The sequence below is a fragment of the Choloepus didactylus genome, chromosome 19 (assembly GCF_015220235.1).
Source record: "Choloepus didactylus isolate mChoDid1 chromosome 19, mChoDid1.pri, whole genome shotgun sequence".
Lineage (NCBI taxonomy): Eukaryota > Metazoa > Chordata > Mammalia > Pilosa > Megalonychidae > Choloepus > Choloepus didactylus.
In genome coordinates this window covers 65,899,866-65,914,432 of record NC_051325.1, presented here as the reverse complement: position 1 = coordinate 65,914,432, position 14,567 = coordinate 65,899,866, and the positions used below count along the sequence as shown (strand labels likewise).

General features: G+C 62.7%; 1 protein-coding gene across 2 annotated transcripts in view; it reads left to right on the top strand.

The window, feature by feature from the left end:
- Positions 1-2,749: 2,749 nt before the first annotated feature.
- ZBTB46 (zinc finger and BTB domain containing 46) overlaps positions 2,750-14,567 on the top strand; it is a 65,048-nt gene continuing 53,230 nt past the window's right edge. The window contains exon 1 of one of the 2 annotated variants that reach the window (XM_037811235.1): positions 2,750-2,902. The gene's annotated coding sequence lies outside the window, so the exon portion shown is untranslated. Of the gene's footprint in view, positions 2,903-4,288; positions 4,448-14,567 lie in introns of those variants that run through there. The other variant, XM_037811234.1, reaches the window with a different exon arrangement.

Sequence of the window (14,567 nt, the reverse complement as noted above, 5' to 3'; positions counted from 1 at the left end):
GCACAGGGGGCTTGGCCCCGGGGAGATTTGCAGAGGTGGATCAAAGGGGCCCCGGTGCTGAGCCGCGGCCACCCACAGGAGCCGAGACCTGGGAGCTGAGCCTACCTCTGGGGCTGGTGGGCCCCAGAGGATGGCCTGGTAGGAGAGTGACTAGGTGCCCTCCCAGCACGGCTGGACCCTCCTGACCGGCAAGGCCAAGGTCGGGGGTCAGGCCACACTGGCTGTCTGCTCGGGCCCTGCCTTGCCCTCCTCCCACCACTGTGCTGCCTCCTGGCCCTGGCAGTGGGCAGGAGGATGGGCTGCGCCCCTGCCCGGCCCTGCCCCTGCCTCCTGCCGCTGCCCTGCCCCCTGCCTCCCTCCACACCTGACCCTGCTTGTTCCCCGCCCCTTCCCCTGCTCTCTGCTGGCTCTCTGCCCCCAGCACCCTCTCCTGCTTTTGCCCCTGCCTTCTGCCCCACGGCCCTCAGTGCCCTCCTGCCCACCTGCCTGCCGGGCACAGAACAGGTGTGGCTCAGCCTCTGGCCACGGCCTGGGAAGTCTGGAATGCAGAGTCCTGGAGCCTCAGCCCCTGGGAGGGTGGTGGGAGCTGGTGCCCAGGAAAGAGGAGCTGGCAGTTGGCTGGGGCCTTCTGCAGGATGGCTGGGGGTGAGCGGCTTGGAAGGGAGATGGGGTGACAGTTGGTGGTGGCAGCTGGAGTGGCAGTTGGGGCTTGGCAGGGGTGCAGGCCTGGAGGACAGTTGGGTTGGGGCAGCACTGGGGTTGGCAAGGAGCCCCCGGCCCCGCAGTGGCTCTGGAGGGGTGGTCCCGGGGAGGCCAGGCTGTCTGCCCGCTCCTACCTCGGGGCCTCCCCCAGCCCCAAGGGCAGGGCGGCTCCGGTCCACCCGCAGGGCCGCGATGATATCCGCCGGGCAGCCCCTCCCTGGCGGCCGAGCCTCCCGCGCCCCCAGCCGGCTCCGGGTTGCCTCCCTGCCCTGCCTCTGCCCCACGCAGCTCCCTCCCGCCAGCCCGGACTCCCAGCGGGGGCTCTGCCAGGACAGGGCCGCCCTGGCAGCCCCCAGGAGGGCAGGACTCCCAGGGCTGTTGCCATGGGGACAACCGAGCCACACCACTGGCTGGAACGTAAACAGGCAGGCTCCGTGACCAGTGAGTGTGACAGCCCCGAGAAGGCTGGGGTGGGGCCAGGGCCGTGGAGGCAAGGGGGATGGGGGCGAAGGCGCTGGCCATGGGGGCCCCCCGGGGGGACACTGGGAAAGGAGATCTGAAGAGCCGTTTCTCGTTCTTTAATTTTCTCTCTTGAGGCCCCTCCCAGGCCGGCTCAGGGAAGCAGACCTGGGAAGGTGACACGCAGGTCCCTGCTCTCATGGCGTGAGAGCACCTGGCTGGGGCTGGCCCCAGGCTTCTCTGCCACCCTGGAGCAACCCGGTGGGGGATGAGCACAGGTGGGCAGCTGGCAGGAACACCTGGCACAGAGGGGCTCGAGCACAGGGGGCTGTGCCAGAAGCTTTTGGGGACCCTGCTGCCCCATGGATCCCCACTTGCGACTCTGGATGGGCCTGCCCCAAAAGCTTTCCTTTGTCCCCCGCTTGGGGGCTGCCATCAGCAGGCACAGGCTGCCGTGGGTGTGACTCCCAGGCTTTGCACCGCTGTCTCTGAGCCCCTGGCCCTGGCCCTTCCCTTTAGGTCCTGGGCTCCCACGGGCCTCCGAATGTCGCTGAAGCCGGCTCCAGCCAGGCTCACACGTGTGGCTGGTGGGGGGGTGGCTGTCCGGAATGACCCCCACAATGCAGAGCGGACCAGTCCCCTGTGTCGGCGTCACCAGTCTGCTAGCCTTAGCCAGGGCTGACCGTCCAGGCCTGGGAGACAGAGGCACCTCCCCAGACCCTCCCCGGCACCCAGTCAGAGAGCACTCAGGGGCCAACCCCACACCTCCTGATTCTTGCCCGGTTTCCAGAGCTGTCCCCAGGCTGGAGGTGCCCGAGTCTCCGTGAAAGGCGAGCTGGTTGTCATGGGCGGCAGCCGGGGCCGACCAGTGTCACAGTGAGGTGCAGTGAGTGCTGTCCACATCAGGGTTCGGGGGACCCCAGAAGAGGGGGCATTCTGACCAGCCTGGTGTCTGCCATGTGAGTCCAATGCCAGGACCACCACCAGCATAGCGGGAGCTGTGCACTGGCAAAGGGGAGGGGGCTCCTGGGCTGCGACACCTGCCCTGCGCACCCAGCAGATCCCAGGTGGCTCTGGGGGCTCCAGCCTGAGGGCCTTTTTTTTTTTTCAGGGGAGTTTAATCAGCTCGCAGAATAGTGACAGTCTGAGATAGACGGGCTTTAGGCAAGCTGCCATCAGGGTTCTGTTTGTTTTTCAGGGATTGTTCCTGGTTCTCCCTTTTTAATGTCTCGGCTTCATCTTCAGGCTGCTGCCCTCCTCTTGGTTTTTGGAGCAGAGACGGGGCATTGGTCCCCGATCCCTGGCACATACAAGATGGGGTCCTGGGAGCAGGAACGTGGCTCCCAGGTGGATGGGCACCGAGAGGCTCTGGACCCCGTGGCTCCCAGGTGCCTCTGCCCTGGCTCATTCCGGGGCTTGACGAGGTTTTCTACCAAGACCTGGAAGCCCCCAAGCTGGTCTGTGGCCGCTGCGGCCCACCAGGTGTGACAAAGGCTGACTTCCCGCAGCAGAGCCTTCCGGCAGCGCCAGGCACACCGTGGACAGGCCCCCCAGGACTCCCTTCCTCCCGGGTAGGCAAACAGGAGTGTGCCCGGGCGCGCTCCCGCGGAGGACACCCTCCGGCCGCTCCAAGCGAGGCGGCACTGCCAGCCCCTGCCCCTGCTAGAGGCCTATAGACAGCTGGGTCTGAGGGCGTCGCAGCCCAGGCCGCACCTCCCAAGGACCAGTTGGGCCCCAGGAGGTAGGTTGCGGATGGGGGCTTTGGCCCGTGAAGGGGTGGGGGGAACCGGGCGGCCATTTTCCAGGCGCCGCCAGCAGCGAGGGAGTGTCCGCGGCTCTCCTCGCCGGCTGCCAGACCGCGGCTCGCCCTTGCTCCCCCAGGGAGAATTCCCCGGCCCGCCCTGCCCCCGCCGCCGTGAATGCCTCCTCACACGTCCGGAGACAGCATCCCGAGGGCCGCGCCTCCCACCGCCCGAGGAATGCGGCGGCGCGGGGCCCTCCCCTGGCACCGGCGCGGCCCGCCCGCCGCCCGCCCGCCGCCCGCTCGCCTCCCTTCCCGCCGCCGCTCCCAGGGGAGGAAGCGAGGTGGCCTTTGCCCCGCGCAGGCCGCCAGGAATGCGGGTCGCGCTTCCCGTCCCGCCCCCCACCCCGGTCCGGGCGCTCCGCGACAATGGGGGCGAGAAGGGACGCGAGGGGCCGGGGCGCCCGGGTCACCCTGGGCCACCAGGGGCGGGGGCGCGTCCCTGGCGGCCCGGCCGCTCCAACCTCGCGGCTCCGGCACGCACTACTCGTGGTCGCGGTTGGGGGGCGCCGGGCAGGGCCGGGACCGCGCCCTGCCACCCCCGCGCCCACGGACCGTCGCGCGGCCGCCCGTGCTCCCAGTTGGCCAGACCGAGTGCCAGCGGCCCCGCGGTGCGCCTCCGCCCGCCCGAGGCGAACCGACGGCGGGAACGCGCGGCGCCCAAGCCCGGCCGCGTCCCGGCCCCCGCGCCCGCGCGTACGGGGCGCCTTCTTCCCCACGGGACGGCGCGGCCGCGCAGCCGCCGGGCGGGCGGGAGGGCCGGGAAGTCGCGGAGTTGGCGAGACCCGCGCGGCCCGACGGGGTGTTGGAGAGCCGACGGCTCGGGCACCCGCGCGCCCCCGCGGCCCAGGCGCCCCGGCGAGGCCGGGTCCGCAGTCACGGCAGCGCCTGCGTGCGCTCGGCCCGGCCCACCTTCCCCCGGGCGGCCTCTGGGCCGCTCGCCCCCGCCGGCACCGGGGACCCCGCCGCGCCGCCCCCGCCCCCCGGCGGCCCCGGGGAGGGGGCTTCCCACAATGCCCAGCGAGCTCCAGCCCTCACTTTCGCAGTCCGGCCGCCTCTGGGGTCTGGGGGCCGAACCGACCCCGGCCCGCGGCCCCCCACTGCCCGGCGCGGGGCGCCCGGGGCCGAGCGCGGGGCGGGGGCCGGCGGCCGGGCCGGGGGGGCGGGGCGCGGGGCGGTGGCCGCGGCCAGGGCGCGGCGCGGGCCAATCAGGAGCGGCCGGGCGCGCGCCGGGGGGCGGGGTCAGGGTCCGCGGGCGGGGCGCGCGCGCGCGGCGGGTCCGCGGGGTTGGAGCGGGCGCGGGGGCGCGCGCCGGCCTGACGGACGGACGCGGGGCTCGCCGGACGGACCGACGAGCGGCCCAGGCCAGCGCGCAGCGCGGACCCGCCCGGACGCAGCGCTCGGCCGGCGGGCGGCGGCGACCACCGGCGCCGGCCCTGCGGCCGCCCGCCCGCGCGCCTCCGCCCGCGCCCCATGGGGTCACAGGTAAGCGGCGCCGGCTCATTGTCCGCGCGGCCGGGCCGGCGCATCGCGGCGGGCGCCGGGGCCGGGGCCGCGGCGGGCTGGTCCGAGTCGGCGCGCCCCCGCCCGCCGCCCCCCGCCCCGCCGCGCCGCGCCCCGCCCCGCGGGGGCGCCCTCCGGGCGGCGCTCGGCGCGCCGGCTGCGGCTCCGGGGGCGGCGGCGACCCGGCCCGGCCCCCGCGTCCCGGCCGCGCGGGCGCAGCAGCGGGGAGGCGTGGGGTCCCCCGGGGCTGCGCACGGAGGCGGCGGGCGGCGGGTCTGCCCCGCGCCCCTCGAGCCCCGGCGCCGCCACGGTCCCTGCCGGTCCCCTCCGAGAGGGGAATTTTCCAGCTGGGAATTTCTGCTGCGTCAACGCCCGGCCCCGGGAGCGCAGCCGGGGGCGTCCCGCGCCCCCCGCCCGCAGCCGCCCGCGCGCCCCCCGCCCGCGCCTTCCTGGGGCCGCCCGCGCGCCGAGTTTGGCAAGAGTCGGAACTGCGGGAGGGGGACGCGCCGGGCTCTCCGCGCCCCGGCCGGGCCTGGGGAGGGGTCATTGTCTTCCCCGAAGCCGGGCCCCGGCCGCCTGGCCTCGCTTCCATTTTAGGGACGGGCTGGACCCGGGCGTTGGGGCCTCCGGGCGGGGCGGCGAGGAGCGCGCGGGGCCCCCGGGGAGGCGGAGGGGCCGGGTGCGCGCAGGGAGCGGGGTGCCTAGCGGCCGCGGGGTGCGCGGAGCGGAGTAGCGGCGAGCGGCGTCTTTGTTTCTCGGTAAACAGACATGTCAGCTTCCCGGAGTGGCACGAGCCGCGCCTGACAGCTCCGTCCTGGTGGCGAGTGGGGATGGTGCGCGCCGGAGGAGCGAGCGCGCCGGCTGCTCGGGGCCCCGGGGCGCGGGACGCACCCCATGCGGCGGGACCAGCCCGGGCCTGGGGAGAGCAGTGGGGCTGAGGAGCGTGGGTTTTCCGACCCCGAGGAGGGGAAATGCAAAGTTTGGCCAGGTTCTCCGCGAGCGTCCTCCGGCTCCGTGCTGCAGTGTCAGCGCGTGTCGGGATAACCGGGGCGAGATGGTTATCGACGTGGCTTAAAGAAATGTTGATTCCGAAACGTGTTTAGCGGAGGGCGCAGTGCGATCTTAGGGCCTCTCCCTTACCTTCCCCACTTGGTTTCTGGGAAAGAGCCGACTTCCCCTTCGGGTCCCAGGCTGGCGGGTCCTCCGTGGCTTGCCCCTGCTATCTGTGCAAGGCACCTGCCCACTCTAGAAGCGTGGAAAATAGTTAGTTCACGAGTGCGAACTTTTCCCTCACAAGGTTTTTCACAGGAGCAGTGCGGTAAACAATGGTGTTTTATTATAATAGCTCCCATCTATTCGGCGTGTTTCTTGATAGTATTAGTTTTGAACAGAAAACTTTGTCACCCAGCCTCGTTGTTGCAGGTGACAGGTCTCCTCGCGCAGAACGCCTTAGTTTTGACTAGGAGCCCAGACACCTGTCCTGGCCAGCAGCCGTCTCCTGTCCTTCACCGAAAGGCAGAAGGGTGGAGGTTCATTGTGTGGCTTTATCACAATAAACAGAGGGTGGAATGGGCTCACTCTGGGGTATTCAGAAGTTTTACCTGGTCCTATAGGCCAGCCCAGAGACAGTGTTTAATCAAGCCTGGATGTAAAAGTTTCGTTTTGGTTTAGTGAGATTATTTCCATGTGGTTTTTGCTCCTTCATGTGAGAAGAGAAGTTGTTTTTTTGCACCCAGACTTCAGGCCCACGTCCTCTTTCCAGACCTTGGGGGTGGGTTGACTGTTCCTGCCGGGGAACCAACCCCTGGAGGTTTGCTGTCCCCACCTTGTCATCCCCAGGCCCAGGCTGCCCCTTTGCCCCTGGGGACAGCGTGGCCAGTGCGAAGGAGCTGTCTGGAGCTCTGGAGCCAGCTTCGAGGGGTGGGCACAACATCCCCAACTGTGGGTGCTTTGGTTACCGTCAGACGGCGGGTTATTTACAAATACTCTTCAACCGAATTAGATCATCTCAGCAAACTTTCCAACCTTGTCCTCATGTTGGGTTTCTGGAATTGAGGGAAATTGGGCCAGTCTGTCCCTGTGGTCTGTTTCTGGGGCAGCAGAGCAGCCACGATGCTTTCTTCTCTAGTGGAGGTTTCATAGCGGCAGTGCCGAGCTGAGGAGCCACTCAGCCCTCGCTGAGCGTCCTAGGGACCATCGTCCCTGCGTCCCGATGCCACAGCTTGCACCGCGTGTCCTGGCGGAGCTGCAGGCTCGCTCTTCTGCTCTGGTTTACCTTGAAGCTGGCCGGATGGCGGTGGGTTGTCAGGAACTGCCGTGGGAGTCCACGCGCTCCCCGAGAACTCGCTGCAGGTTTGCTTTAGTGCTTGACTCACAGGAAGAAACGCGTGGTGAAGAGTCCACGTGAAGGCCGCACGACTGGGTCTCCACACCATGGCTTCCGTGTCCTGCTTGGCGTCTCCTGTTCTCCGCCCGCAGCTCCAGCTCGGCGTGGCCGCTTCTGAGTGTTGGGACCTGTCGGTGGGACCGGCAACCCCCTTCTTCCCTCTGCCACCGGGTGCACCCCCTGTAGGAGCCTCACACACGGGCACAAGCCCCCGGTTCTGTTAGTGACAACAGATGTGGCCGATGGCATTGTTTGTGGGTGGAAAGGTGAAAAAGAGAAATAACTTCTTCCAATAAACTAACAAACTAAAAGGTCTATTCAGGATTAGAACAAGCAGGACCACAATGCTGGACGTAAGCGTGATTTATGAAAGAGTTTTCTGTTAAATATACATCACAGTGCCACCTAATTCTTATTTAGATTAAAAATTATGAAGTAGGTGTTTTAAAATGTTATTTAGATCAGAAGCCCCCTCCCTAGTTATTTTTAAATTCAAAGCCCAATAGAAAGTTGAGAAACATTAGGATGTTTTCTACCAGCATTTGCAGAGCTTTTGTGTTTTGACAGATGTGCGTTCTGAGTCGTATTCGAGATGCTCCCAAAGTTACTTATTCTTGGCAGTTGGCCCTCCCATGTGCCACTCTTTGGTCCAGATTGGGGCACAGAGTTGAGGCGAGGCTGCTGGTCTTTGGGTGGGCCGGTGGGGAGCACGGGGTCTGTTGATGGGAGCTGGTGACTGCGAGAAACAGCCCCGGGAGCGGGGAGGGGGCGGGCTGGCCGGGGCATCGTGGTCTCCACGGATGGCGAAGGGAGGTGTCCCCTGCCCCCGCGCCAGCCCCAGTGCTGGCCCCGCCAGGTGTCCGTCCATCCGGGCAGGCCAGTTGTCATCCACCATCCACCTCGGTGGGCAGCTGGGAGCGGGACTGCCCCGGAGAGGTGGCTCTGGGGGCAGGTTGTCACGGAGCTGGGCAGATGGGTTGCGGTCGGAGTGGCCCTCCAGAGCCTTTGTCCCGGTTTCTCCGTGAGTCTCTGACCGCAGGCAGCTGGAGCTGCTGCAGCTTCGCGCATGGGCACTGGCGGAACCGGCCTGGCATTACCCTGACTTTCCTTAAGCAGGTGACGCCCCAACTCGTAGCAGCTCAGCCTTTTACAGTCGCTTGCAAAACGGATCAGTTGTGTGAGCGAATAGTAGACTTTTTAAAAGTGGATTTATTTATGTACCGTTTGCACGGCTTGCACGGGATACGCTTTTGTTGGTGAGACATTTTCGTTTTCCCTTGTTGCTTTATTTCTCTGCGTCCGTGATATTTGCAGCCACTCCGGAGGAAGTGAGGCCCCTTGTGCAAATAGGACATCTTTCCCTTCACTGGCCTCTCGAGGGCCTGGAGCTCCATGCAGGGCTGCTCGGTCTTTGTGGAGCAGCTTTGGGGGAAGACGCCCCCGTGTCTTTGGCTGCACCTGCAGGTTGAAGGTCAGGTGTTGAAAGCTGTGTCCGTGGGGTGGACACCTGGACAGCGGCTGGCACCCAGCTTCAGCAGTCCCCTCGTGGTGGCCGCTGGCGGATGCGGGCCTGACTGGTGATTTTCCGGGTGTGGGCAGCAGAGCAGTGACCCTTCGGTGGGCTGGAGAGGGAGACGCTCGCCAGGAGTGTGTGTTTGTCTGTGGTGTTGACTCACTTGTTCTTGGGTTGACGTCCCTGAAATAAGCCACAGAAAACCGCACGGCTGAGACGCTGTGCTGAGTTATAAAGGGACGTGGAGGCTGGTTCCTGGCGTCGCGGGTGCAGGGGACAGACAAACAGGCTTTCTGGGCACACACTGCAGAAATCAGCCAGAGTTCCCCGCAGGGACGAGGCCAGGAGGGTGAGGCCTTCTGCTGTGTGGGGCGGGAGGAGAAGAGCCCGGGAGCGGTAGGGAGGGCAGCAAGAGGCTGGCCACGCGGACGGGGCGCTGTCCCTGAGGCCGGGGGGGCAAGGGCTTAGGGGACGCTGCCGGGGGCAGGAGGAGGTTCAGGGCTCACGTGGATGGACACGACACTCAGCGCAGTGAGCTTTGAAGAGGGCATTGCCCGCCGCCCTTGCGTGGTGCGGCCCTGGCCGGAAGTGGAAATAGTTTTATTCCGTGCCCTCATCCTACCCCGTTTTACAGAAAGGAACGTGTGAGTGGCAGTGTCCTTGTATTGAGAAAGTTCAAAACCAGTTTAGAACTTTTTTTAAAATTCAGTTTTATTGAGATATATTCACATACCGATATCCACAGTCATCCTGTGTACAATCAGTTGTTCACAGCACCGTCATCACCAAATCAATTTTTGAAAATTTTCATTACTCCAAAAAATAATAAAAACAAGAATTTATGTACAAGGAGAGCACCCAAAACATCCCATACCCCTTATCTCCCTATTATTTATTTTTCTCTTTGTTTTCTTACTTGTTTGTCCACACGCGGGGTAAAGGCAGCGTGAGCCGCCAGGTTTCCCCAATTGCAGCGTCACACCCTGTGAACTACGTAGTTGTGCAGTTGTCTTCCAGAGTCAAGGCTACTGGGTTGCAGTTTGATCTTTTTGACAGTTTCAGGTATTTCCTTCTAGCTATTCCAATACACTGCAAACTAAAAAGGGATGTTCATATAGCATGTAAGAATGCCCTCCGGAGTGACCTCTCTACTCTATTTGAAATCTCTCAGCCACTGGAACCTTATTTTGTTTAATTTTTGTTCCCCCTTTTGGTCAGGAAGATGTTCTCAATCCCACGATGTCGGGTCCAGGCTCATCCCCGGGAGTCACCTCCTGCGTTGTCAGGGAGATTTTCACCCCTGGGAGTCGGGTCCCACGTAGCGGGGAGGGCAGTGAGTTCACCTTCCAAGGTGGCTTACAGAGAGAGAGCGGCCACATCTGAGCAACAAAGAGGCACTCGGGGACTCTCAGGCACAGTTATAAGTGGGTTCAGCCTCTCCTTTGTGGTAATGAACTTTGTGAAGTTTAGAACTTTGTGAAAGAAGCAGAGGCTACCCAGTGTCGTTTAGAGCGGAGAAGAGACCGGCTGTGGAAGGGGCCGGTTTGCCCCCGTGTGCCGCAGGATGGCAGGTGAGGGTGGCTCCTCGGGCACGGCCTCCTCCTGTGATTTCAGAGCAGGATCTGCAGAGCCCGAAGGCCGCTGCAGGCCAGAGGAGCCTTCCCGGGCACGGGCCGGAGCTGCTCACCTCACAGGGGTCCCGGGCTTCGACGCGCCTCGTCACCACGCGAGGGAACCTGGAGCCCTGGGCCTCTGAAGGCGTCTCTGCAGCCTAGGGCCTCCCCCGCATTTAGAATCTCGGTTTTCAGACGTAATTTGATCGCTTGTGTTAGCCCAGCCCCGTGGAGTAGCCAGCCATCTCGCAGAGCCCGGGTGCATGGCATGGGCTCCAGGGGGGCTGGCACAGTGGAAACTGGGAACAAGGGAAGGGGTGCAGGAAAGAATGGAACTTCCAGGGATGGGTGGATGGATGGACGGACGGAACGGTACAGCAGATGTGGCAGATTGCTAAAATTGGTAGATGTGGGTATCTGGGTGGGGGATATGTTGGAGTTCTCTGTGTGGGTTTTGTATTATTTTTGCAGCTATCCTGTAAGTTCGAAATTATTTCAAAATAAATTTGGGATGGCGGTGATAGTAGCATGGCACTGTGAACATAATTAGCCACTGAATTATGTATTTGCGTGTGGTTAAAAGGGGAGATTTTATGTTGTTTATATGTTACTAAAATAAAAACTTTTTAAAACTGTGGCATTGCACAACGCAGTGAACCCTAAGTTAAACCGTGGACACACACAGAAAGCTTGGAGAACAGTTGTTATGGGGAGTGTGTCGTTCACTGGGTTTCTGTCCCCATCTGGAGCCCAGGGCCCACTCCAGTCCAGCTCTCCGGGTTCAGACGCCGCGAGCCGGGGCTGCTTCGGCCCTCACCGCGTGTCCAGTGTGGTGGGCGCCGCTCGCTTCCCCCTGACGGCAGCCATCGGCCTGCCAGTGTGTCCCCCCGGGATGGTGGAGAGGCCTGTGACGTTCCAGATGCAGGAATCTGTGCTCTCCGCGGGGTCCGGGAGCCCTCACATTGCACGGCACGTGTTGGTGTGTGTGCACCTGGACGTTTTCTGGAAAGAGTCACCCAAGCTTTCAGCAGATTCTCGTTTGAGGCCTGCGTCACACATGCACAGAAAGGTGCCACTGACAAGCTCTGCGGGATGATTTCAGGGCATCCAGATGCAAAGGGCTGCACGCGGCCTGGTCTCTGCCTGCCCTCCTGCCCCTCCAGCCCACCGCCGTCACCTCAGCCTCCTTATCCGGCTGCCACTGTACGTGGTGCTTGAAGTTTTCTGCCTGTTTTATGTATTAGTTCTATGGGGTCAGTACTTTCTTCATCAGATTCTAAAATGTTAGTAGTGAGAATTCACTCTTGAGTAAAAGTTCTAGGTGGTGATTTTTCCTGTAAAAACTTTATTAGGTAAAGGAATGTTAAAAGATGTAAGTTCTTGCAGTGTGCTGAGAAGTGACTAGATTTTCCTTGTTAATAAGTGTGAGCAGCTGCAGAATCTGCTTGTTTTGAGAGTTTTCAATAATGTCATAAAGTGCTATTTCCTTTGATTTGAAATAACTAACCATGTGTCCAAGGGAGCCAGTTAAAACCACGTTGGTGCTTACTAAATAATAACTGATGGGCTGATGGTCGTCACTGAAGTGAAGGAAGCAGTTTAGGGTTACTGTCTCTCTTTGTACTTTGAATAGTTCCAAACAGCATTTATACAGTTTTAAATGCTGTTTATTATATATTGTCATTTTTGGTTTTTTTTTTTTTTTTTGGTTATATATGAGTAACTCCATTAGTAGGAAGAGTGCACATTTCTCCATGAAGATATGGTTATTTTTGTTGCCGATTGAGACAGAGAAACACCTATAGTTATTAGTTTATTGCTTTTATTTTACTTTGAAGATTTTTTTTCTTTAACCTCAAAGTGTTTTGAAGAACTTTCCAGAAATCATTAGCAGACACCTTTGCCGTTGGGTTAACAGAAGTGAGTCCCGCAGTGGTGCGTCTATGCGAGAGCTGAACAAAGTGGGTTTGGTTGTGGGTGCGTTTTGACGTCCCTGTTTTTTTCTTGTTGTTGACAGAATGAGACAAGAGTGGGGAGTTAAAAAGGTGATGCTTTGGCTGCCCCTTTCAGTCAGTTTAACGACTGCTCACCGAGTTTACTTGGACGATGTGGTAAATATTTGGGGGTGTTGAACAGCAGGGCTTTTAATCCTTTGCCCCTTTTTGGGTGACTCTGGCTGGTCTTGCTTTCTCCAGCCCGCTGGAAATTCCACGAGCCCTGGGGCGAGGGGAGGGTGAAGAGGCTCCGAGAGCGGGGCCCCGGGGCCGAGTCGAGCAGAGCTGCGGGTGCTGAGGACATGCAGGTGTGCGGTGTGTGCACGTGTGCACACATGTGCCTGAGAGGGGTTTCAGGAGGGGCCGGTGTGGGGACCCTGCCCTCCGCTGGCACACCCGTGACGGGCGGCGTGTGGCGATGTCCACGGTGCGCTTTGCTCACCGCTGCCTTCGAGAGCCGGGAGTGACTTCCCGGAGGGTTCCCCGCAACTCGCCTCGGGAAGCGAGACCGTCCGTGGACCCACGAGTGCGCCGTCTTGGTTTGGTTTCTGGCGTTCTTGGTGAGTTGGCCCGCCGTCCATGTGGTCCTAAGGGTGCGGGCTGGGTTTGGGGGTCCCGTGCCCCAGCGTCCTGCCTCCGGCCCCCCTGCAGCCCTCACGGGGGCCTCTCCCCGTGTCGCCTGGCGGTGGCCCTGCGGGGCCCTGGCTCCTCCGGGTTCCCCGTTCTGAGCTGAGAGGGGTTCTGCCAGTGACTCTCCTGGGCGGTGGGCCGAGCGCAGGGCTGACTGTGCAGCAGCCCCCCCAGTCCCTCGAGGGCCTCACCGCCGGACATCTTCCAGCCCCTCCCCGGACTCCCGAAGGGAGCTGGGGGTGGGCCCAGTGTGGGGGGCCTTTCCTGTGTCTGCTCCAGCCGGGCAGCAGTCAGCACAAGGTGGTCAAGAGAGCGTGCATTTGCCGTGTGCCGTCTTGCACAGACCTCGCTCACCCCCACCGTCCGTCGAGGCTCCTTGAGCGCCGCCCCGCTGTCACCTCCCCTGCAGCTGTGCCCTGCCGGCCTGTTACTCTCAGAGGGGTGACCGGCATGTGTCAGGCCAGTGTGTGCTCGCTCCAAGCCTGTGGCCGCCAGGAGCCAAGCGCAGTCATGCTGAGGGCGGTGCCTCCTGGCCGGAGACGTCACACCGAGACGTGCCCCGAGCGCCAGGGCAGGAGCAGGGCCGGGAGCTTCCACGGCCGGGGCGGGTGGCCGGGCCACCGCTCGCTCCAAAGCAGGACGCGAAGCCCACTCTCCGGCGGCCCCTGCTGAGAGTGATGTTTGGTGCACACACAGACACAGGGAAAGCCAGGACAGCGACCGCTGAAGTAGAGCGTCCGCGTGCAGGGCCTTCGCTCAAGCGGTGACAGCGGAACACGGACGTGCTAGCCGGTGCCCCACGGGCAGGCCTGACGGGTATCGCAATTTGAAATAGCAACAAGCATGGAGAATATCTTAAGGGTCTACATGAGTGCAGAGTGACATGGAGACGGCGGTTTCCGTGCTGACAGCTCGCTGCCCCCCTCGCACGGACCCCGAGGCCGCCGGGAGGGCCGTGTGGGACCGGGCGCGGCTCCGGGTCCGTCTGGCAGCGTCGTGTTCCCGCGGTTGTAAAAGTTACTTGGTTTAGTGTGATGTGTAATCTAAGCGCTTTCTTGTTTTGGAGGTTTTCAAACGTGCACGAGGTAGAGAGATGTCCCGTCCCCTGTCCTCAGTGCTGTCGTCCTTTTGCACTTACCTCCGTCACTGTCCCCCCGCTGGGTACTGGAGTACAAATCTCGGGCATTTGATTTTAACTCTCAGAGCCTTGCTGCCTGGGGCGAAGGCACAGGGACGTGAGACGTGGTGTCCCCAGCAGATTCCTGAGGTCCACCTGCTGCCTGGAGGCTGGTGCATCGGGGACAAGGCCCCGCGTTGTTGCTTTTTGCTGTGGGTGGGTGAGGAGTCGGTTTCAGGGGCAGCTGCTGTGTGGAGGCCCTGGCTGGGGCCTCAGCGGTGACCCTGGAGAGAGGACCTCGCGGCCCCGCTTCTCTGTGTGCGGCGTCAGGGCCAGGGGGACGTGTGGGGTCACTCGGGGACGTGTGGGGTCACTCGGGGATATATGGGGTCACTCGGGGAGGTGTAGGGACACGGGGACATGGGGGGCTTGTAGGGTCACTTGGGGACACTCAGGGACATGTGGGGGCTTGGGACACTCAGGGATGTGTGGGGTCACTCAGGGACGCGTGTGGGGTCACTCGGATGTGTGGGGACACGGGGACATGCAGGGGCTTGTGGGGACACTTGGGGATGTGTGGGGACACTTGGCAATGTGTGGGGACACTTGGGGATTTGGGGATTTATGGGGTCACTCGGGGATTTATGGGGTCACTCGGGGACGTGTGGGGTCACTCGGGGACGCGTGTGGGGTCACTCGGGGACGCGTGGGGTCACTCGGGGACGCGTGTGGGGTCACTCGGGGACGCGTGGGGTCACTCGGGGATGCATGTGGGGTCACTCGGGGACGCGTGGGGTCACTCGGGGACGCATGTGGGGTCACTCGGGGACGCATATGGGGTCACTCGGG